The 23790-nt window shown below is 43.3% G+C and overlaps 1 long non-coding RNA gene across 1 annotated transcript; it reads left to right on the top strand.

The window, feature by feature from the left end:
- Nucleotides 1-1127: 1127 nt before the first annotated feature.
- On the top strand, nucleotides 1128-15618 carry LOC124092658 (uncharacterized). The gene is made up of 2 exons (XR_006851686.2): nucleotides 1128-1282; nucleotides 15375-15618. It is a non-coding gene; the product is annotated as an uncharacterized LOC124092658 (long non-coding RNA).
- The last annotated feature ends 8172 nt before the right edge of the window (nucleotides 15619-23790 follow it).

The raw sequence follows: 23790 nt of genomic DNA, 5'->3' as shown, positions 1-23790 counted from the left end.
TGACACTGGAGATCCTGGGAACTTCCTCCCTTTAGGATTATGGATAATGTAGTCCCAATATTTCCTGCTCTTAGATTAGTATTATGGGAGGCCCTCCCCAAATATTGTGGGTGAAGTATTAAGAGGTTTATGGCTCAGGTTGAGGAATTCTGGGTAATTCTTCCTACCAACTCACATGGAATTGTGGGTAATATAATCCCACATTTTATTCAAACTGTGGAGAATTGTGGGAGATTCCTCCCTTGTTAGAGTTGTGGATAATGTAGTTTCATGATTTATTGGCTCTGTGCAGAGGAACTTGGGAACTTCCTTCCTCCTAGGATTATAGGTAATGTAGTCCAAATTTCCTGCCCACTGCTGGGTATTCTGGGAGCCTCCTCCCTGAGGATTTTGGGTAATGTAGTCCTATGATTTGCCCTCTCCATGTAAAGAATTCTGGGAACTTCCTGTGCCATAGAATTGTGGGTCATGTAGTTCCACATATTACACAGTGGGGGAATTGTGGAAGCTTCCTTTCCTGTGGAATTGTGGGTATTGTACTCCCATGAATTAGCCTCTCTGAGCAAAGAATTCTGGGAACTTCCCCTCCTTAGAATCATGAATAACATAGTCTCAACATTTGTTATTCACCACTGGGTATTTTGTGAGCCTTTTCTCATAAGGACAGTGGTTGAAGTAGTAAAAAGCATACCACTCAATTTGGGCAGCCCTGGGAATTCCACCCAATAGAATTGTGAGTAATGTAGCCCTATGATTTGTCCTCTTTGTGCAAAGGATCCTGGGAACTTCCTCCCCTTTAGTATTATGGGTAATATAGTCCCAGTACTTCTCCACTGACCACTTGGTATTTTGGGTGCCTGTTTCCCTGAAGATGGTGGGTGAAGTAGTAAGCATACCACTCACTTTGGGGAATTCTGGGAACTTCCTCCCCTCAGAATTGTGGGTAATATAGTCACACAATTTACAATATCTGTGGGGAATTGTGGGCGCTTTCTCCCTGTTTGAATTGTGGGTAATGTAGTCTCAATTTGTCTTCTTCATGCAGAAATCCTGGGAACTTCCTCTGCTAAGGATTATGGGTAAGGTAGTCACAACATTTGCGAGCTCAATGCTGGGTATTCTGGGAGCCCTTAGTTTTGTGGGATATGTAATCCCAAGTGTTGCCTGCTCATTGCAAGAGATCCTGGGAAATGCGTCTTCATAGAATTCTGGGAATTAAAGTTTCATTATTTGCTTGCTCACTGATGGCTGTCCTGGGAGACTCTTCCCCTAAGAATTATTGGTAATGTGATTTCAGATTTACTACTCACTTTGGGGAATCCTGGGTGCTTTGAGCCCATATAATTGTGGGTATTATTGTTCTAGACATAACCACTTCAGAGGGGAAGGGGGATACCATTACCAATAATCCTAAAATGGAGGAAGTTCCCAGTATCCCACTTCCTCCATTTTAGTATTATCGGTAATATCCCTGGTTTTTCCCTGATAGCATCAGGGTCTCAAGAGAGGATTATGGGTAATGTAGTCCAAATTGCCTGGCCACTACTGAGTATTCTGGGAGCCTCCTCCCTGAGAATTTTGGGTAATGTAGTCCCATGATTTGGTCTCTCCATGCAAAGAATTCTGGGAACTTCCTGTGTCATAGAATGTGAGTCATGTAGTCTCACATATTACACAGCCAGGGACTTGTGGAAGCTTCCTTTTCTGTGGACTTGTTACTCTCCTCAGTGAGGGTTGTGGGTAATGCAGTCTTGGATTTATCACTCACTGGGGGATTCTGGGAGATTCCTCCCACATAAAGATTTTAAAAGTACAGTGTCAGGTTTACCACAGGCCCAGGGGTTCCTGGAACATCTTTGCCTTAGGTAACACAGTTCCAAGATTTATGAATAACATGCCCCCATTATTCCTTGATAACCATTGGCAATGCTGGGAGCTTCCCCTTTTTCTTGGGATTGTGGGTAGTGTAGTCCCTATTTTAGCCAGCTCACAGTAGGAAATTAGGAGTTCCTAAACCTTAGTCTGTATGCGATACATTCCTGAGTTTACCACTCATGACAGAGGATCTTGGAAACTTCCTCCCATTAGGATTGTAGACAATGTATTCCCACATTTTTTTTTTTTTTGCTTGGTACTGGGTACCCTGGGATATTGTTCCCTTTAGGATTGTAGATAATGTAGTCCCAAGTTTTACCTGATCACTTAGGGAATCTTGGGAATTTCTGCCCATATTAGGATTGTGGGTAAAGTGGTCTCACAATGAGGAATTTGGGGCTCTTTCTTTTTAGAAAATTATAGATAACCATGGATAATTGAATTATGGTTAATTTAGTCCTGGGTTTAATCACTCAATGTGGGGGATTCTGGGACCTTCCTACCTCTTTAGAATTGGAGGTAATACTTTTCCAAAATCTATTTGCTTGCTTCAGAGATTCCTGGGAAACTTGTTAAAAATTATTGTGGGCACTGTAGTCCTATTTGACTGCCCATTGGATAATCTTGGTGCTTACTACCCCTTGGGATTGTGGAGAATGTAGTCCTTGGGATGCCCCTCACTGTTGAGGATCCTGGGAACTTTCCAAGGTTGTGGATAATGTAGTCCCAAGTTTTGACTGCAAACTGCAGTGATTCCTGAAAAACTTATTCACAAAAGATCGTGGGCACTGTAATTCAATTTGAGTGCTCACTGGTGGGGAACCATGGTGGTTTCTGCCCCTTACAATTGTTCGCATGTTAGTCATTGGAATTTCTCTCTTGCTGTAGAGGATTCTGGAAACTTCCTAAGAACTGTGGGTAATATAATCCCAAAATTTGCCTGCTTACTGCAGAATATTCTGGGAAATTTGTCCATATAGGATTGTGGGTAATGAATATTTGTAATTTATCACATAGCAGAAAATTTGGGAGCATACAGTGTCATAGCATTGTGGGTTTTGTAGTCCTTGGATTGCCTTCTTACTTTGGAGGATCCTGGGAACTACCTCACTAAGTATTGTGGTGAATGTTGTCTTGTAATTTGCCAGATGACTGTATGGATTACTAGGAAACTTGTGCATTAAAAAAGTGGCCATCAGTGAGCAGTCAAAATCGTCCAATTTGACTGCTCACTGATGGACACTTGAAGGATCTTAACTGTTACAATTGTGGGCAATGTATTCCTTGGATTTACCTTCTCAATGTAGAGGATCTGGGGAAATTCCTACTTAAAGATTATGGATAAGGTAGTCTCACACTTTTTTGAACACTGAAGAGATTCTGGGAAACATGTCCATGTGGTATGGTGGGTAATGTAGTCTAGAAATTTCACCACTCATTTTAGGAACACCTGAAACCTTCAAGGACTGTGGACAATGCAATATTCAAAACTGCCACCTAGCTGCAGAGAATCCAAAGTACTACTTCCCTAAGGCTTATAGGTTATGAAACTCAACGATTTTAATGTTAACTGCAGGGTTAGGTTTAAGGTAAGATTGTTAGGGTTATGGTTAGGGTTAGGGTTTGGGGTTAGGGTTAGGATCAGTGGTTAGGATTAGAGTTAGAGTCAGTGAGCTGATTTCTATGATATCAACTCACAACAGTACTGTACTCTACATGGTACCCTGGGGAATTAAGGCTCTATTGATGGTACCACTCCCAGAGTTACTGGCTATATGTGCATAACCACAGAATAGGGTTTCTATTATAGGCAGTTTCATTGGCTCCTGAACTCTGTGAAGAACCATATAACTCATCTTATATGATGGTAGGATACACAAGCCTGCTGAGCACAATGTAGAACATAGTTAACTGTTTTCTATTATGTTAGAATTCCCAGAACTGTCAAGATCTACCTATGGTTCTTGGGATTTATGATGAAAAACTTACCATATCATCTTGTGTCTATGGGTGCCATATAACTGGCTTTCCATTATGGCAGGATTCATAGATCTGCTGACCTCTATGTGTAGAAAAAGGAACCAGTTTCTATGATGGGAGGAAAGCAAAACTGTTGGTATCTACAAAGAGAGTTAGAAAAGTGGTGTTGTATTTTCTAAGGATCTTCAGGTCTTCTGCACTTTACTTGGAGATCCAGATAAGTAGTGTCTTATGATAGCAGTTATAAAAGGTATGCTGGTCTCCATGTGAAAAGCAAATGTGCCGCAGTCTGGCTGGGCACAAAATCATGAGCCACTCACAGCCTTGTAGATTCAAACAGCAATTCTTTATTCCTGAACTCACACTGGCACTCTGCAAACACGTTCTGGGCAAAATCCACACCTCCACTGGGCTCTGTATCCCAAAATACTCTCTGAATCTTGCAAGAACTCAACCGGAACTCAAGGAGCAGGTGCGCCTGAGGCAGCAGGATACGCCCTATTCCCAGCAGGGTACACCTTAAACCTGGATCCGCCCTGGTCCTTGAGCAAGGTCACCTTTCATGCAAAGTCACTGCAAATGACCTGGGTCCACCATGGAGAGTCCTTCCTCTAAGCAACATGGGGTAGGCTGATAAAGAAATTGCCATGCGTCATTCCTACTTGGCAATGGCTCTCAGCACAAATGAAATAGGGTTTAATTTGGTAGAAGTCAAATGAATGATTTACTGTGTGTCCAAAGCTAGGGAACTGGGTTTCTCTCATTTCATAACACACAGAGGTGCTCAGCTGTCTGTGCAGACAGAAAAATGGGTTTCTGTGATGGCAGGTACCCCTGGGCTTCTAAACTCTGTAGTGGCCAGCCAGGGATCTGAGTTTCTTTTGTTGGCAATGTGATTATTGTTGCTGGGTCTACATATAGAGACAGGTAACTGGCATTATAGGATGGCAAGACATGCAAGACTGCCAGATTCTACTTTGAGAGTCAGGGAAATAGGGTTTATGATGATAGGTGTTTGAAGGCTGCTGGACTTTATTTTGAAATCCAGGCAACAGGGTTTAAATTAAGGCTGACTCCAAGGACTGCATGGCTCTCCATGGAGGCCTGGTCAATTGAAATCTATGATTTCCTAATACCCAAAGCTGCCTCAAAAATGTGGAGTCATAGAACTGGGTTTCTTTGATGACAGGACACCCAAAGCTACTTGAATCTCTGTGGAGAGTAAAAAATGACAAATTCTATAATGACAAAACTTATAGAAATGTTAGGTTTTTCATGGTTAGCCAGAGAACAGGAGGAATAAAATAGCAGGGATTCCAAGTCTTCATGATCATATTTGGAGAATCAAGGAACTGGAGTACTGATGACAGGAATCTCCATGCTGCAGGACTCTTTGTGGAGTGTCAGGGATTTGAGGTTCTATTATGACATAACTTGAGATTTGACACTATAATGGTGAAACTCACAATGTTGTTGAGATTTATGTATCCTAGGTAAATGGAGTTATATTATGACAGGAGTCACATTTTTTTTTTTTTTTTGTCCTCTTGGTGAAAATTGAGAGATCTTGATTTTATGTTGACAGTACTCAAAGTGCTACTGTGGTCCATGCAGAGAACAAAGGGATGAAATTAAATTGATGGTAGAATTCCCATCCTGTCTGAGCTGTACATGAAAAAACAAAACAACAACAAAACAGGTTTTCTGTTTATGGCACGATGCACAGGGCTCCTGGACTCTACAATGAGAGATGCAAAACTGGTGTTCTATGACAGCAGGACAACTGATCTTTATGCAGAGAAAAGAAACTGTTTTCTTTAATAGCATAAACACCAGAGCTGCTATGAGATATGTGGAAAGCCAGGGAACACAGGTTTGATAAATTGACCTCCCATGTTTTCTTGGCTTTACTTGGAGATGGAGAAATGGGTTCTATCATGTCAGAACTCACAGTTCTGCAGGTCTGTATATGGAGAACAAGGGAACTTGGTTTCTATGATGGCATGACTCTCAGGACTGCTGTTCTCCATGGATATAGCAAGTGAACTATTTTTTTTAATGTTTCCAGGAAATTCTAGTCTGGTGGAATTTACATGGAAATCACAAGAAACTGCGGTTATATGATGACAGGACTCTCAGTACTTTTGACTATCATATTAGTATTAAAGTTCATAGGGGAGTCATTGTATTAGTTTATACATATGTATACATACTAAAGATATTTAAAATACAAAAAAAGGGCTGGGGATGTGGCTCAGTGGTTGAGTGCCCCTGAGTTCAACCCACATCACCAAAACAACAACAGCAACAACAAAAAACCCACAGGGGACTGCAATTCTAGGATGGTTGGACTATCTGTCCTGCTAATATTTATGTGAAAATCATTGAAGCTGAGGTTCTATTTATGGAAGAATTTCTGGTCTCCTGGGGTCTACAAGAGAGACAGGTAAGTGGGTTTCTCTGGTAGCAGTGAAGCCAGAATTAGACAGGTAGTCAGTGTAGATAGGTAAATAGAGTCAGATCAGATCTAGGAGACAATTTGAGTGAGTATGGGCAGTTGGATATTGTCCCCTGAGGGATCTTATCAAGAACCTTCCCCTGCTCCAACCCGTTGCCAAAGTAACCTGTCCCAAGAATTTCCCCTCCCTATAGGGAGCTATAAGGTTGTTCAGATGTCCTTGGCTACTCTGCCCTGCCCTTCCCCCTTCAGCCCACCAGTTTTCCAACTTTTGGCCATCCCACTGGGCATTCCTGGGTCTACTCACTAGGCAGGAAGGAGAAAGATCAGGGAGAAAAGGCAGAAGAAAAAAGGAATTCTAGAACATATAAAAAGGACAGAACACCTCTCCTCTTGGGATACCAGGATACCAGCTATGGCCCCCTTCTCCCTCACTGGAGAAGTCTATGTTACCCCTTTTTAAATAAACCCTGGTTCGTATGCTTGCTTTGGTGTGCTTCTCTAATGTTAAAACTTCAACATGTGGGGAAGCAGGACTTGTCACTGATAACTGGCAGTGTTATAGCTGTGTACTGGTGACAAGTCCTTGCTTCCCCAAACATTGAAGTATAACACCAGAGAAGCATGCCGAGGCAAGTGTAGAGTGGAAAGTGGAAGGCTTTATTAAAGGATTTCAGAAAAGACTTCCTTCAGGAGGAAAAAGGGAATCCATAGATGGGGGAGATCTTCCCTTTTTTATAGCTAAGGTCTTCTTTTAGTCTTCCCACATTTTTGTCCTTTGTTTCCCTTTATCCTACAGTGATAGAATGTAGGTGGGAAGGCCAAAGTGTGGGAGATATATGACTGGAGGAGTTATCTGGGCAGGAAGGGCCTGGGGTGGTTTGATTAGCACCTCCCTGTTTGCTGGGAGCTGTTTCATTAACAGTTCCTTAGAATGAATTCCTGGAGGGCCATGGGGACATTAACATTTCAATTTCCCCAAATGCTGCTCTGGTTTCTTGGACTCCAGTTTTTGATAATGGCCTCAATTTTCTTTATCTTACTCCATATTAGACCCAATTTATGTAACTACACTAACTACCTATCTTTAAATCTGGCTTCAGCAGTATCAGCAGGGCAGTCAGTTCCTCTAAACACTATGTTTAGAAAAATTGAACTGTGGTTCTCTTTATTGGGAAAACATAACGGTAGCAGCACCCCAGAAGAAAAACCCCAACATGGCATCTAACGACCCTCTTTCCCCTCTTTGTTTCTTTCACTGGCGCGAAATGTTCCCGCCAGCGCCAATGTTCAAACCCTGCTGGTGGGAGGCCTTAGCCCCAATTAGAATTAACTTCTTGGGCTCCAGAACTGACATATGGAAGAGCTTACCAATAAATGGGTGACCTGTTATCTACCTCAGCCCCTGCTACCTCTCTTAGACCTATATAAACACACAGCCTTTTGTAATAAAGCGGAAAACCTCTTTGGTAATCTGTGTTGTGTGGTGTGGCATTTTCCAGTCTTACACTCTTGATGGTAGGACTCACAGTGATGCTGGGCTTCACATGATGAGCTAGTAAATTAGAGTCTATGACAGCAGTACTCACTGGGAATCTTGGCTTTTTTGTGGAGCATTCAGAACCTGGGATTTTATCATGGCAGTGTAAGGGTAAAAGAAATTGAAGTTAAAGTGTAAAAAAAACGGGCATTGTAAAGTTTCTAAGCTGCAAGGCCTGAGTTAAAAAGTAAAGAACCAGGTATTGTTAAGTTCCTATGCTACACGCAAAACCTGAAATTCCTGTAGCTGTTAGGACAATACCGGAACTGCCCAGTAAATATTCCCCCTGACCATTTGGTTGTTTAATAACTTAGGACCCTGTGTGTCTTGGCACGTAGGCATCGCAGGGCCTGAACCAATCAGTTTGAATGTACCTCCCTCCTTAGAACTCACCTATCACTCCCGCCCAACCTGTTCCCGCCAATGAACGTACTAATCATGTCTAAGAATTGTTGTTTGATTTTCCCACGGTGTATGATGATTTGTTAAAGGAGACTGTGATGTATGTAAAGTCCCCGCCCTCCCCAAAAAGTGTACTTAAGCATTGCTCAACCCCTGCTCTGGGCTCTGGGCTGCTCTCCCTTCTTGAGTGAGCACGCTGGATTGGATCCTCAATAAACCCCTTTTGCTGTTGCATGAGCTGCGATCTCTTGGTGGTCTCTTCCTCCTCCGACGTTCGCCGGACCCTTACAGCAGTATGGCTGGGGTCTATGTAGAGAGCCAGGGACCTTGAATTGTGGAGAGCAGGATTTGCAGAGATGGTTACCTCCTCATGGAATGTCAGAAAACAGGACTGAGGGAGCCTTCTGGCTGGAGAGATGATGAGGTGCACAGTAAGATGGACCTTAAAAAATGGTGAGGATTTTAATTAAGGCAAGGACATTCTAGGCACTCAGAGCAGCAAGAACCAAGGTGAAAAGAGAGGTGGCAAGTCATAATGACACAGGATTCATTTAGAGGAGTGGTTCTTAAATTTTTTGTCTCAAAGGCAGAGAGGCTGAGGCAGGAGGATCAGTTGAGAGGTCTTGAATTTGAGACAAATTCTGGGCAACAGAGCACAATCCCATTTTTATTCATTATTAAACATTATTCATCACAAAGAGCCTTTATCATAAGATGACATCAATTAGTTTTTATTGTTTTGGAAATTAAAGTTGAGTAAAGTTTGAGTTACTATGTCAATTCCCCATGGCTGCTCAAGGAAGTTGCCACAGATAGTGACTTAAGTGACAAAAAATTATTATCTAGGCTCCTGTAGTAAGAAGTCTAAGATGAATTTCACAGGGCTAAAATGAAGGTATGCCAGGCAGCAGTCTCTTGATGTCTAGCTCCCAAGATAAACCTCAGCTCCATGGGATTACAGATGTGCACCACCAAGCCCAGCAAAAGATTCTTAATTATATCTACAAAATCCCTTTTGTCACTTAAGATAACATATTGAAAGTTTCCACAGATGAAACATGTATATATCTTTTGAAAGACCATTATTCTGCTTATCACAATTAGTAATCTACTAATTGCGCATTAGCACACATTCATAAATCCTAGGGACATGGGAAGTTGAGGCAAGTTGGTCAAAAGTTTGAGGAGAGCCTGGGACACTTAGCCAGACCCTGTTTCAAAATAAAACAGAGGGCTGGGGATGTGGCTCAATGGCCCACATCCTGGGCTCACACCTTGTAAGGGTCCCACGAAACGTCGGAGAAAGAGACCACCAAGTGACCACTCATGCAATTGGCAGAAGGGGGGATTTATTGAACCAGCATGCTGGGGCTCCGTGCCCACTCAAGAAGGGAAAGCAGCCCAGAGCCCCGAGCAGGGGCTGAGCACTGCTTAAGTACACTTTTTGGGGAGGGCGGAGGGCTTTGTATACATCAGAACAAATCATCATTAGGCACGGGAAAATTGAACAACAACTCCTAAACCTGATTAGTTCATTCATTGGCGGGAACAGGTCAGGCTGGAGTGATAGGTCATTCCTAAGGAGGGGGTTACATTTAAACTGATTGGTCCAGGCCCTGCAATGCCTGCGTGCAACCACACAGACCCCTTAGGTTATTAAACAACCAGACAATCAGGGGAAATGTTTACTGGGCGGTTCTAAGCATTGTCTTAACAGCTAACTCAGACCTTGCAGCTTAGAAACTTTTACAACACCCGGTCTTTTACCCTTTAACTTTTACGCTGTAACTTCAATTTCTTTTACCCTTACAACCTCAGTACCACAACACACACACACACACACACACACACACACTCACTTATAAATGCATTACAAGTTAACATAAAATTGTTATAAATAATAATCAAAAGAGTGAGAAGAGCAGTATTGTTTTACTCTTTTGCAAATATTTTAAATTCTAGCATGATAAAATACCAGATTCTTGAAATTTGCTTCTGCATTCAGTTTCTTGGGTTAATGTAAGTCTGGTAGTCTCTGGTCAAATTCTGCTATACAAATATGAAATGATGATAATAAAAAGGCAAATAATGTATTATACCATGAAAAGTTTTCATTTTATGGACCCTCTGAAAGAGCTTCTTGTTCCACAGGGGCTTCTGGATTATACTTTTGATGGTTGTTTTGAGTTTGTCTGAGATACAAGGTGTAAGTGTGGATGATGACCTTGGAACTATTGTTGTCATATTGATCTCCCGCCTATGGTGGCCACCGAGTCCCCAAATGTCTGTAAGTTATACTGACATCAATAGAGGCTTTATGAATTGGAAAAGGTGTCACTATGTTGTTTTTTTATTTTTATTTTTTAGTTGTAGATGTGCTACCGCTGTTTTACCGGTGAAGAGTCCTTGCTTCCCCAATGTTGAAGTATAACACCAGAGAAGCACGCCAAGGCAAGTTTAGAGTGGAAAGTAGAGGCTTTATTAAAGGATAGCAGAAAAGATTTCTCCCCTCCCTGGAGGAAGAAGGGGACCCAAGAGGTGGAATCCATGGAAGGGTGAATGTGTTCCCCTTTTTATAGCTAAAGTCTTCATCCAGCTTTCCCCCATTCCTGTCCTTTGTTCTGTTATCTTTCAGTGATGGAAGATAGGGTGGGGCACAGGTGGGTCAAAGGTGTAATCTGGTCAGGAAGGACTTTTGGATTAGCATCTCCATTTTTGCTGGGAGCTATTTCATTAACATTTCTTTGGGATGGGCTCCGGGCCTTGGGGACATTAATATTCCAAGAGTTGTTCTGCTTTTCCCTGACTCCATTGTCAACATGGCCTTCATTTTCAATTTTACTTGATTTACCTAACTACACTAACTACCTATCCTTAAATCTGGCTTCAGATGGACACAATATCTTTATTTATTTACTTATTTTTATGTGCTGCTGAGATTCAAACTCAGTTCCTCATGCATGCAAAGCAAGTGATCTACCACAGAGCTACAACTCCAGTTCACTATGTTGTTTTTATGTTATTGTTTTTGCAGTACTAGGGATTGAACCTAGGGGCTCTTGCATGTTTGGCAAGTGCTCTGCAACTAAGCAAGATCTCTATCTCTCCTTGCCCTTTATTTTATTGTTTTTTTTAAAGAGAGAGAGAGAGAGAGAGAGAGAGAGAATTTTAATATTTATTTTTTAGTTCTCGGCAGACACAACATCTTTGTTTGTATGTGGTGCTGAGGATCGAACCCGGGCCGCACGCATGCCAGGCGAGCGCGCTACCACTTGAGCCACATCCCCAGCCTTATTTTATTGTTATTTTGAGACACAAGGGATGGCTAGGTTGCCCAGGTTGGCCTTGAACTTTCCAGGACTCCTCCTGCCTCAGCTTCTCAAGTAGCTGGGATTATATGTATGCCCTACAGCACTGGCTCACCACATATTTTTATTTATTTATTTATTTATTTTTTTATATTTTATTATTATTATTTTTTCAGTTTTAGGTGGACACAACATCTTTATTTTATTTTTAGGTGGTGCTGAGGATCGAACCCAGTGCCTCATGCATGCTAGGCAAGCACTCTACCACTGAGCCACAACCCCAGCCCTTCACCACATGTTTTTAAATGGAGAAAGATATGATTTAAATTTTCAAGTTACTTTAGTAGAATCCTGGTAACATTTTGTGGCAAAAAAGAAAAACCACATAATTTTCACATGGAGGATGAGAGTAAAAAATTTGTCATAATGAGGAATTAAGAAAGTAATAGTTCAAGGTTGAGCTCTTGAAGCTGAAGAGGTTGCTAAAGATGTTCAGGTGGAAGGTGTGGCTGTGACTGTACAGGGCTATAGGACCAGGTAAGTGCTCTTTGGCATGGAGAGATTCAAGGATGAGTGTTAGAAAACTCACCACACTTGCATCACTCTGCAAGACAGGGGGCCTGCTAAAATTACCAAACAAAACAGGAGGCTGCTCTGGAGGCCTTTAGGTGATGATATGCGAAACCAAGTATCATATCATTACTAACACAGAACACAGACCTACATAATTATCTCACTTCTAAATAATTTTAAAACTCATTTCTCTGTTTTAACAATGAGAATAGTAGCACAGTCAACTTCTATAAAATACCACATGGTAATAAGTTACTAGGAAGGACTTGTACTTGGCAAACACAGGTTATTAAGTTCCTATGACACTGAGATGCAATACTGTTACACTGGAGCCTTAACTCGTGCTCAACAGTCAATGGGTTGGGCTTTGCTTAGGCTCCGTGAGTGGTTTCTAGTGTGTTCCTGCTTGGGCTCACAGGAGGGCACTGTCTGCAGCAAGCAGCACCACCCAAAGGAGCCATTCCATGGTTTACCGACTCACTCAAGTTGATTCCTTTCTATGGAACCTCTCGCTGCAAGGACACCGGGCAGCCTTGGCTTTAGCTTTCCTGGGAGTCCACTTGGGTGAGCAACAGAGGCCTGGGGCCGCTCACCCTGGAACCCCAGCTCGAGCTGCGGGACCGCGCAGATCGCGACCTGGAAAGAGACCCCTCCCTTGAGGCTCAGGGGGCTAGACGGAGCCCAAGCACAATGGCAGGCATTGCGCCCGCACTGCTTCCTTCTCTCTTATGCTGGTCCTCCTGTGCATACCATTAGCTCACCTGGACACTACTGTGGGTCTGCTGTCTGTCGTGATTGCCTCCGCCCAGGTGAGCTCAGGCTCAGGCTCCCCACTCACAGTGGCGTCAAGATTGAGAGGGCAGTCGTGGCAGGCGGGATGGGGGACTGCGGGGGACACTGGGGCAGCGGGGCATGGAGGCTTCTGCCGCTGAAGCCAGATTTAAAGTTAGGTAGTCAGTGTAGTTAGGTAAATCGGATCTAATATCATATCGAGTGAAATCTAAAATGGAGGCCATGCTGATAATGATTCCGGGAAATGCAGGACAACTCATGGAATGTTAATGAAGTCCTGGAAAGGCCCTAGACCAAAGTCCACCCCAAAGAAATGTTAATGGAACCCAGGAAACATCCCCCAACAGATTTGGAGATAGCCCATCCCAAAGAAGTGATAATGAAATCCCTCCTGCCCAGATTACTTGTTTGGCCCACCTGTGTCCCAACCCTTCCCCCTTACATTCCATCACCAAAACTATAAAAAGGGGAGACAACTGCACTTCCACGGATTCCACCTCTTGGGTCCCCTTCTTCCTCTGGGAGAAGTCTTTTCTGCTATCCTTTAATAAACTTCTAATTTCTACTCTGATATTGCCTCGGCATGCTTTTCTGGTGTTATTCTTCAACATTGGGGAAGCAAGGACTCGTCACCGGCCAACAGCGGTAACACCGATGCGAATATGGCAGCGCCGGGGAGAGGGGCACCCTGGAACACGCTGTCCATGGCCGCCTTGGGAACTCTGATTAGGCGCCAAGGTCCTAAGGTGAAGGTCAGGTGGAGAGCAACAGCTCCCTCTGACCAGGCAGGCGGTGGTCGCATCCTTAATGCAGAGGGGTCTGCGCTGCTCCAGAGCCTGCCTCTTAGAGGTCAGGGCTGTAATTAGCTGGAGGGGCTCTTGGTGGCTAATAGCACCTGGGAGCTCGTCCTAAACCACAAAGCCAGAGTTGTCCTTGATGGGACTTAAACTCCTTGTACTTGATTGAGGAAGGACAGAAGTCATGTCCTTGTGCACATTTCTGAGATTAGCCTAAAGATCTGCATCTCCAGGCACTGGGACAGTGTGCCTGACACTCAGGGAGGCTAGGCACCCAATCTTCTTTTTCTTGTTTTTTCCTTTGTTTTTTGTTAAAATTGTGAGTAACTATCAAAGTAACTTTAAAATTGAAGATATGAAACCTATTCCCATGGCTTATGATTTTCAGAAATTGTTTTAGCAGTATATTGTATTGGGGATATATGATCACAACACCCAAGTTTGCTGGGTTCCATGTGGTGATCCAGGAAACTAAGTTTCTATAGTGACAGTGTTTCTGGGCCCCTCTGAAATTCAGTGTCCGTTCTTTCTATAATGGAAGAATTTCCAGAGTTACTTGACTCTATCTGGAGTGCCAGGATTTCTATCTGGGTTTCTATAATATGATATATGCAGTGCTGCTGAGCTCTGTGCAAACATCAGGGATCTAGAGCCTATTGTGACACTGGGCTATTAGACACTTGTAAAACAACAGAGAATGAGGTTCTATATTAGTAGGACTCATAGGGATGCTGACTTTTTTATGGAGAGAGGGACATAGGTGTCAATGATGGAGGAACTCCCAGTGCTGCTGAGCTCTCCCTGGAGTGCCAGGAAAGTGGACTTTTGTGATGGCAGTGCTCACAGTATTGTTGACCTCTGTGTGATCATCAGGGAGCTGGAGTGTATGGTTACCAGATACACTGGGTTTCTGGGCTTTGCATTGAGAGCCAGAGAATGGGGTTCTAGGATGGCAAGTTTTGCAATCCTGAGGATCTTTGTGTGCAGAGAGAAGAAACTGGATGTCTATGATTTCAGGATTCTCAAGTTGCTGGGATTCACATGGAAGACCCAAGGAACTGGTGTTCCATGAATTCAGGACTCACAGATTTTCTCTGCTCCTGGAGAAGAGAAAGGGATTCTAAGATAACTGGATAGGCAGCACTTCTTGGTTCTAGGAAGAGGCCAGGGAACAGTATTTCTTTGGATGGCAGAATTCCCAGGGCAGATAGGAATTCTACTTAGAGAGCCATGGAAGACAGGCTCTCCATCAAGATTCATGGGGATGCTGACTGTATGAAAGGTGGGATGTTAATGGTATTTTAAGATGGCAGAATATGGGAAGCCAAGGAACTAACTTGTCTTATGTAATTGAAGGATTACAAGGGCTACAGTAATCTACATGGAGAATTGGGAAAATGGGATTCTATGATTGCAGAACACTTTTGGGATCCTGATCTTTATGTGCAGTGACAGGGAGCTATGTTTTTCACTAAGGACTGGTGATCACTGCATTCCAAGCTTGAAACTGGAGTTCTATGATGGCAGATCTCACGGGATTCTGTGTTCCTGATGGAGAGGTGGACAATGTTGATTGTAGTGATGGCAGAATGTGCAAGGATGTTCAGTTCTATGTGGAGTTCCATGAAACTAATGTTGTATGCTTGTAGGATTCACAGGGCTTTGCCAGGGACTAGAAGGGAGTTGTCCTTCAAAGAATAGCCTGACAGTTACAAGAAACAGCCCCCTGGGAGACATCCTGCCTGGGAGACATCCTGCAGCCACCTATCTTCCTGAAACATCCTGAGGTTATCTCACCTTGTGAAGACATCCAGCAACTGCTGATAAGAGAGCTCCCCCATTCCCAGCCCATAAATACCCCTGTGTGAACAATAAAAGTTTGCAGCTTGATCAGACACCTGTCTTGCTGTCATCCTTCTGTGTCTCTTGTCCCTTCATTCCTCCCCATCTAGGTTCGCTGCCCACGTTGATGTGTCCTGCCGGATGGGACAGGGCTTCTTGGCTCTACATGGTGAACCTGGAAGTTCATTATGGCTTGATGTTCAGGACTGCAGCCTCTTCACAGATTGCCAGAGAACTGGGGATCTATTAAGTCAGAACACCCAAGGCTTCTGGAGTCTGTTCAGAGATCTAAGGAACCCTAGTTCTATGATAGCAGTACACTGAAAGCTGCTGGACTGTATATGAAGAGTAAGGGAACTGGCTTTATAAAGTTGCAGAACTTGTAGAAATGCTGAGCATTTTGTGGAGAGCCAGAGAACATGATATCTAAATTGGAAGGAAACACAAGATTGGACTTTGTGAAAAAACAGGATATTGTTTTTCTACTGAGCTCTTTTTGGAGAGCCAAGATACTGGAGTTCTAGAAAGGTAGCAGTTGTAAAGCTGCAGGGCACTTTGTGAGGAGCCAGGAAACCAGGGACCTATTAGGGCATGATTCTGAGGTCTGCTGCGTGCTAGGTGGACACCAAGGAAAATGGAGTACTATTATGGTAGGAATCACAGAACATTTAGACAACATATGGAGAGGTGGGAAACAGGGCATCTATGATGGCACACATTGTGGTACTGCTGGTAATGGGGTTCTATGATGGCAGGGCTTGAAAGGCTAATGGACTTGATGGAGAGCCAGGGATATGTGGTTCTATTGATGGCATGATTTGGAGTTCTACTAGTCTCTACGTGTTGGACTAGTATAAAGGATTTATATGGATGACAAGCCTCATAAGGCTGCAGAATTATACATGGAGAAGTGGCATTTCTGATGACATGGTTTCCAGTGTTGCTGAGCACTGTTTGGATGGCCCAGGACTGGGATTCTAATGATGAAAGGAAACAGGATTGAACCCAGGACCTCACATGTATGAGGCAAGCGCTCAGTCACTGAGCCATATCCCAGCCCTGCAAATGAGGGCATTTACTGCATGGTTCTCCAAACAATGTGGGGTATATTGAAGTATGGGTGAGTACCTATGTGGAATTACGTCATGGCTGCAGTGACACAAAGCGTGAGTACAAGCTGAATACAGAGCTATGGAGAGGGGAGCAGGATCCATGCCCAGAGGGTGGCAGTGCTACAGAGCCCCAGAGTGCTTTCCAACCCTGAAAGCACCAGCTCCTTGTTGCCCATCTGGCGGGAACCAGGACAGCACTGCCACCACCTGGCGCAGGTGGGAAACTACAGCTCAGAGTTAAGTCACATAGCCAAACCACGCAGGCCTGGGCCAGGGTGTAGCGGAATTAGAACTCAGAAATCACGACCTGGAATGCAGCCCTTTCTCCCACTCCAGCGCCCTGGATTGACTTTATGGAGCCTGGAGGGCACTCGCCCTTCCCAGGTGTGGCTTCAGGGGTTCCGGTCTCCACGCTCTGCTGCCAAAAAGTTCCCTGTTTGTGTCACCCATAGGAGGTGCCTGGCGGACAGAAGCCAGGTTGTAGGTTTCTGAAAGGTGCTTGGTTTATCCTGCAGTGGAAACTGTGGGCCTGGCATCCGCGCACCACGGCTCTGCTCTTTCTCCTCCAGGCTCCCCAGCCCGAGGAGGCGCTCACCTGTTCTGCTCCACTCCCACAGTGTGGCCACCAGTCCCCGGGAGACAGGGACAGTCTGCTCACCGGGGGAGACCTGCAGAATTTCGGTGGGTTGGAGCTACAGTTGCTAACCTCAGGGCCACTATGGCTCAATGAAAATGAAGGGAAAAGTTAATTGGAACAACAGATAACACCTCTGCAGCCTCTGGACACAGAGAAAGTTGCTCAGATGGCAGAGTGTGCAAACCCCAACAACTGCTAAACTATCCTTTTAGATCTATTTTAGCAAAAAATATGCAAATGTATGTTGAATAACCAGAACAGTGAATTTCAGAGGTTGTGCATCAGGACTAGGTAGTGGAATAGCTCTCTTTGCAACATTAAACAAGCTAATCAATCAACAGAATCCAAGCTCAGGATGCATTTGCAACCTGGGAAAGAGATGAAATTAAAAGTTGGGAGGGAGGTATGAAGATGTAGCATAATGTCCTCTAAGCTAATCAGAGGTGAGACATAGGGGCCCTAATGACAGACACCTCCAGGTTCTCCCCTAGATGTGGTTCTGTGGGGATCCTGGAGTTGCCTCCATGTTTGTCTGTTGTTCCCCAGGAAGCTTCTATGAACAAAGATGTAGGCCTGGGTTGTTGTGCTTGCATTTTTCTGAGTTTACCACCCACATCCAGAACTTTTTAATCTCTTTCCATAGGCAGCAACTGCATTCTGAGCCTGAGTTTATCAGCTGTATTTACAGGTGTTTCTATTCAGAATTCACTTTTCCCTCTGTGAGGTGTGCAAAGGTAAAGGCAGTCCAGGGTCCAGACCAGAGTAGAGACCTGGGGGAGCTCAGAGACACCAGGGCCTCCATGGCATGCATTCATAGCAGTTATGCTATTTGTTCACCCATTGAAGCACATCCTGATTGCTTAAGGTATTGGAGCATTGTGAATAGAACTACTATATGTAATGGTGTGCTGTTATCTAGATATACATTTTTGAGGCAGTTGTCTATATTTTTAGGACCATGTGGTGAAACCATGTCTAACTTTGGGGAAAGTGCCCAGTTTTTTGATAGTGTTGAACTGTTGTGTGCTCTTCCAGCAATGCACAAGAGTGCCTGTGGCTGTTCATCATCCTCATGGTTGATACTACACTTACTAAAGACCTTAGCAGCTCAGTAGGTGTGCAGTGCACTTGGGGTCTTAGTTTGTGCTTTCCTCATGACAGGTGATACTAAGAATCATTTCTATGCTTCTTTACCATCTTGTATCTTTCTTGTGAGTTGTCTGTTCATATTTTTACCCATTATGTTGTCTTATTGTTGAGTGTCTTACTATATTTTTTACACAAGTTTGTTTTAGACATATACTTTCCAAAGATTCCTCCAGTGTTTGACTTGTCTTTTCATTTCCTTAATATGATTTTTTTTTTTACAGAGGAATTCAATACAGTCCACATTATCAGGTTTTTCTTTCATGGATTTCTTGTTGTTATTGTTTGTTTGTTTGATAGCAGGGATTGAACCCAGGGTGCTTAACCACTGAGCCACATCCATAGCTTTCATGGATTTTGGGCGTGGTTTGTATTTAGAACCTCATCATGAAACATGTGGTCATGCACATCTTCTAGAGTTTTACAGTTTCCCATTTTAAATGAAAATCTAGAGAGTAGTTTGATAGGTTCTGGCATCCATATGTGTGGCTTCTTGAAGTGTGTGTCCTTTTGAAGTCATTTATGTCTAGTCTAGGTTTAAAAAGAGCGTGTTGGGAATTTCTGGAATGCACTGAATCTTCAGATCAGGTTTGAGGTAGTTTCATCTTAATTATATTGAGACCTGAACAAAGACTATCTCTGTATTTATTTATATTTCATTTGATTTCTTTCTAAACATTTCAAGAATTTCTGAAGTATGATTGTACTTTAATACTTACATGTAAATACTTCAAATTTGGGGTCTCTATTTTAAATATTAATGCTTTAAAATTTTTCTTATTTCAGTTTATATATTTCACAATTTCCCCTACATGATGGCTGAAATATAGGAAATCAATGAAATTTTGTCTATGGGCCATGTACTTTGCTGCTTGCTATCTCCATCCATTCTGATCAAGACATAGGAGGTAGGCTCTATTTCTTTTCAATTTCCAAAATCATGACCTGGAATAGTCAGAACTATGAATTTAAGAGCTTCATTGTGCCTAGCACAAGGGGGTGCAGCTCTGAACAGTGAACACCCAGCATCCTGCACTGCCCACAGTGGCCAGCACGGGGCACTCAGAACAACTTTCTCTGATCAACTGCTTTTGTGGGCTGTGTTCTGTGCCCTAATCAAACTTCCTTCTCCTGGGGACCCACCTGAGAGATGCCACATCTAGGGACTCCTAGAGGCTCTATCTAACGTGTAGACCAGAGTTTTTTTCTTTTCTTTTCTTTTTTTTTTCTTTTTTAATCCTGGGGAGACACTGGAAAGATACCATGGACTAGGGATGCCTGGTGGATATGTCTGTGGTGAGGACCAGAGCTTCTTTCTCCTTGGCACCTACCCATGGAGGCTCTACTGTGGATTCAGGATGCCTGAGGTCCATGAGAGGAAAACATGAGGAAGAAACTTCCTGTGCACTGCCTGATGGGCTGAGAAGTAAGTTCTGCCACGTTCTTTACTTTCTCAGGTAATATTTTAGGAGAACTTATTTTACAACAGTATTTCTTACTGAGGCTTTGGCTGCTCATTATCATGGTATGTCAATGTATTTTGTATGACTTGAGTGTCTGAGGACACAAATGCCCCCTCAAGATGGTGCAGGGAGGGCCCAGTGCCTGGAATCTCACTGGGACCTGAGGTTAAGGGCTCATGAAAATGCAGCAAGAAGCTCTGAGGAGCCTCTAGGGTGAGAGATGCAAAGATTATGATGGATTGCACACTACCCAGAATCCTGGGTAACTGTAGAATCCTCATTGCAGTTACCAGAGCCTTCTGCAGGGAGGGCAGCATGGGTCAAATGACAGACTGTGCTACCCATAATTCTTGGGGACCTGCAGCTTGCAGAGACCTCTGCAGAGAGGGCTGTACTGACAAAAAATCAAACTATGCTGCCAATTACTTTTGGGTGCCTTCTCTACCCAGGAGCCTCTGGGGGTGAGAATTGTAAGGGCAGAATACCAGACTTCAATGCTCAGAATCTCTGGGGATGCCTACATACCCTGTAACCCTGTAAGTCCCAGAAGATTTGGTGGTGATGGTTTTGTTGGTAGAGCTCATATCCTACAATCTCCAGGGTCCCAGGGAAAGCATGGGGTCTTCAGCACCTGTGATCCTCAGCAGGACTGTGCAGGCCAAACACTAGACTGCATTATTAGAACCCTTAGGGACTGCAGCTTCCAGAATCCTCTGTGGTGAGGGGCAAACCACTGAACTGCATTACCCTCAATCCTAAGGGGGAACTTTAGTTTCAGAATTTCTGCAGTGAGTAGGAAAAACACAGGACTAAATTACCCACAAATCTCGGTGCCAGTAGCTCTCTGGATCCTCTGTTGTGAGGACTGTTGGACTGAGAACTTAACTACAGTATCCAGAATCCTTGGTGAGGTGTGTTGCCCATTAGTATGCAGCCTGCAACTCCCTGAGGCCTCCCAAGTGAGAGCTGTGCATTATGCAGGTCAGACTACACTACCTACAATTCCTGGGGACACACTGGTGAATGTGCTGCCTGCAATTCCGGGAGGCTCCCACAGTGAGGTCTTCAGTACCAAGACAAGCATGTGGCCTTCAGTTCTCATGGCCCTTGCAGTAGGGGCATGTAGGCAAAACACTGGACTACCTTATCCAGAGTCCTCAGGGGGAATTGCAGTTCCCAGGATCTGCAATAGTGAGGGCTTCAGGGTAGGGAGCTGAACTATGCTACCTAGAATTCTTGGAGGTGCCCCGTGTCCATGTGGCCTGGAACTCTCAGAGGCTTCCACAGTGAGGGCTATGGAGGTAGAGGGCAATACTATACTACCCAGAATCCCTGGGGGCCTGCAACTCCCAGACACCTTCCTTTTGAGTACCGCCGGGGCAAACTTTGTATTGCACTACACAGACTCCTCAGGGGTGTCTAGGTAGGCTTGTGCTACAAAGATCCCAGAGCCGTGATGGGGGTGAAGTCCACTTAGGTAGGATGGATTGCACTACCCAGAATAATCATGGCCCACAGCTCTCAGTGACCTCTGCAGTCAGAGCTGACTGAGTAGAACTGACTACAATATTCAGAATTCCTGGAGGCTCCGAGCTCTAAGTAGTCACTGTACAGTTGAACATAGCACCAGGCTATAATACCCATGATCATTGGGGGCTTGCAACTCCCAGAATCCACTGTAGTGATGCTGCATGGGCAGAACACCAGAATACACTGTCTAGAATCCCTAGGGATGCCTGAGTGACTGTGTAGCCTGCAATTTCTAGAGACCTCTGCAGTGGGGGCTGCATTGTAGAAGACTAGATTACACTACCCAGAATCCTGGGTGGGGGTATGAGGTTGAATGTGCTACTTGAAGCCCCCAGAGACCTCTGAAGTGAGGGCTGTGTGGGCACAATGCCAGGCTACACTGTTCAGAATCACTAGGGGTTCCTGAGTAGCCTGCAGCTCACAGAGACCTCTGCAGCTGGCCTGCAATGTGGAATACAAGACTGCACTACCCAGAATCCTGATGGTATGAGGGTGAATGTGCTATTTGCAACCCCTAGGCATTTCCATATGTCCTATTAAAGTTCTATATTCATCAGAAAGTTCTCTTATTCCTTGCATACAAAGGGGTGGGCCTTCTAATGAGCATGATACTTTATGTTGTCAGGAATTCTTGTGGGAGAACTCTTTTAAGTGTTTTGCCTCTGTTCAAAATATCATTTAAAAATGTATCAACTTACTTTTGATTTCAGAAATTTGTCTTTCTTTTGAAATTATGTATTTATTAGTATTTAGGGTTATTTCATGTAGGAAATGCCATGATTACATTTTATCCTAATGTTGGTGCCCCTATGTGCTTATAAGGTGACTTTCAGAATGCAGTTGAGTATCTCGCTCATATTTGTTGGATTCATTAGAAAAGTACATGCACTTTTGATCATATTTAAATGGTTGCATTTGAATTATTAGAAGCAGAAATCATACATGTTAGTATTGTGAGCTGAACAAAGTGCAGGTTTACTTTAATCATTTTGAGGAGGTTGACATAATGGCTTCTGCCTTGTTCTGTACCTGCCATAGTTGTCAGATGTCTCACCTGGAGAATTTTTTTTTTTTGGCACTGGGGATTAAACCCAGGGCCTTGCTTGTGCTATGCAAGCCTTGAACTACATATGTCCCCAGTCTTTGTTACAATTTCATTTTGAGGCAGGGTCTAGCTGAATTGCTAATGTCAGCTTCAAATTTGTCATCCTTCTGCTTTATCCTCCCAAATAGCTGAGATGACAGGCATGAGTCAAAGTGCCTGGCTTGTCCTGGAGGATTTTGATGTCAGTATCATATGTTTCCAATGTGTTAATAATTTCCTAAGCTAGATTATGTTCATTTTTCTTATCAACATTCAATAAAGCCTTTTTGTTGTTTTTTGATGGTATGCTTAATGTGAACATGCTTTATGATGTGACACCACTGTTCATGATGGTCTAGGTATGCAATACACTATAAGGAGAGTATTTTGATTCTGAGAGTCTCAAGTGTTTTAGGTCCAACGTGTTTCCTTAAGAGGAGTGATTATTCATTTTCTATTTGATTACAAAAATAAGACACAAATTCTCTCTTTTTTTTTTGTGGTTCTGGGGGTTGGTCCTAGGGACTCCTGCATGCTAGAAAATCTTTCTACATCCCCAGCCCCATAGATCCTTTAGTTGTCTTTAGCTTCATGATGAGCTAGTGACAATAAAATTACTTAGAAGTTCAACTAGATTTAGACTCATACAAGAGTGTGGGCATCCATAGCTCCTTGTGATTTCTAAAAGGTAGAGTGTTTTCTCACAACACAGCAGCATCTAATATAATTTCTGGACCAAGCTGACACCTCTGCTTCTCTTGGCTCAACACTTCCTGCAGAGTTCTTGGAGGAGATGACTATTTCTTTGACTATTTGTCCCAGTCACAAATATTTGATTATATTGCTGCTAAAAAGGTATGCATAGAAATAAAATAGAGACAAGCATTCTTTGGGATAAATGATTCAGTCACAGTGAGTCAATTTGCATTAGGAATATATATATATATATATATATAATATATATATATATATAATATATATATATATATATAATCACTCTTTCAGGAAAGTTAAATCAGGAATTGAAATAGAATCTCTAAAATGTCATTTTTTTTTCCTCTAGTGATCAAGTTTTAAGAAGGCAAACCTAGAACCTAGTGACAGCTTAAAAATATAAGGAGTTATGTTATTAGTTCAACATTAAATATGTAAAAGAAGCACATATTTTGAATTTTATATTAGTTTGAACTATTTGATTTTTGTGTTATGAATGTTCATAATAAAATACAGAACTAGCTAAGAGTGTCAGTT

Source organism: Marmota monax, unplaced genomic scaffold (genome assembly GCF_021218885.2).
Source record: "Marmota monax isolate L192 unplaced genomic scaffold, Marmota_monax_Labrador192_F-V1.1 WCK01_AAM20220418_F8-fsc00038, whole genome shotgun sequence".
Classification (NCBI taxonomy): domain Eukaryota; kingdom Metazoa; phylum Chordata; class Mammalia; order Rodentia; family Sciuridae; genus Marmota; species Marmota monax.
The sequence above is the reverse complement of the archived record's forward strand: the minus strand, read 5'-3'. Positions and strand labels throughout refer to the sequence as shown.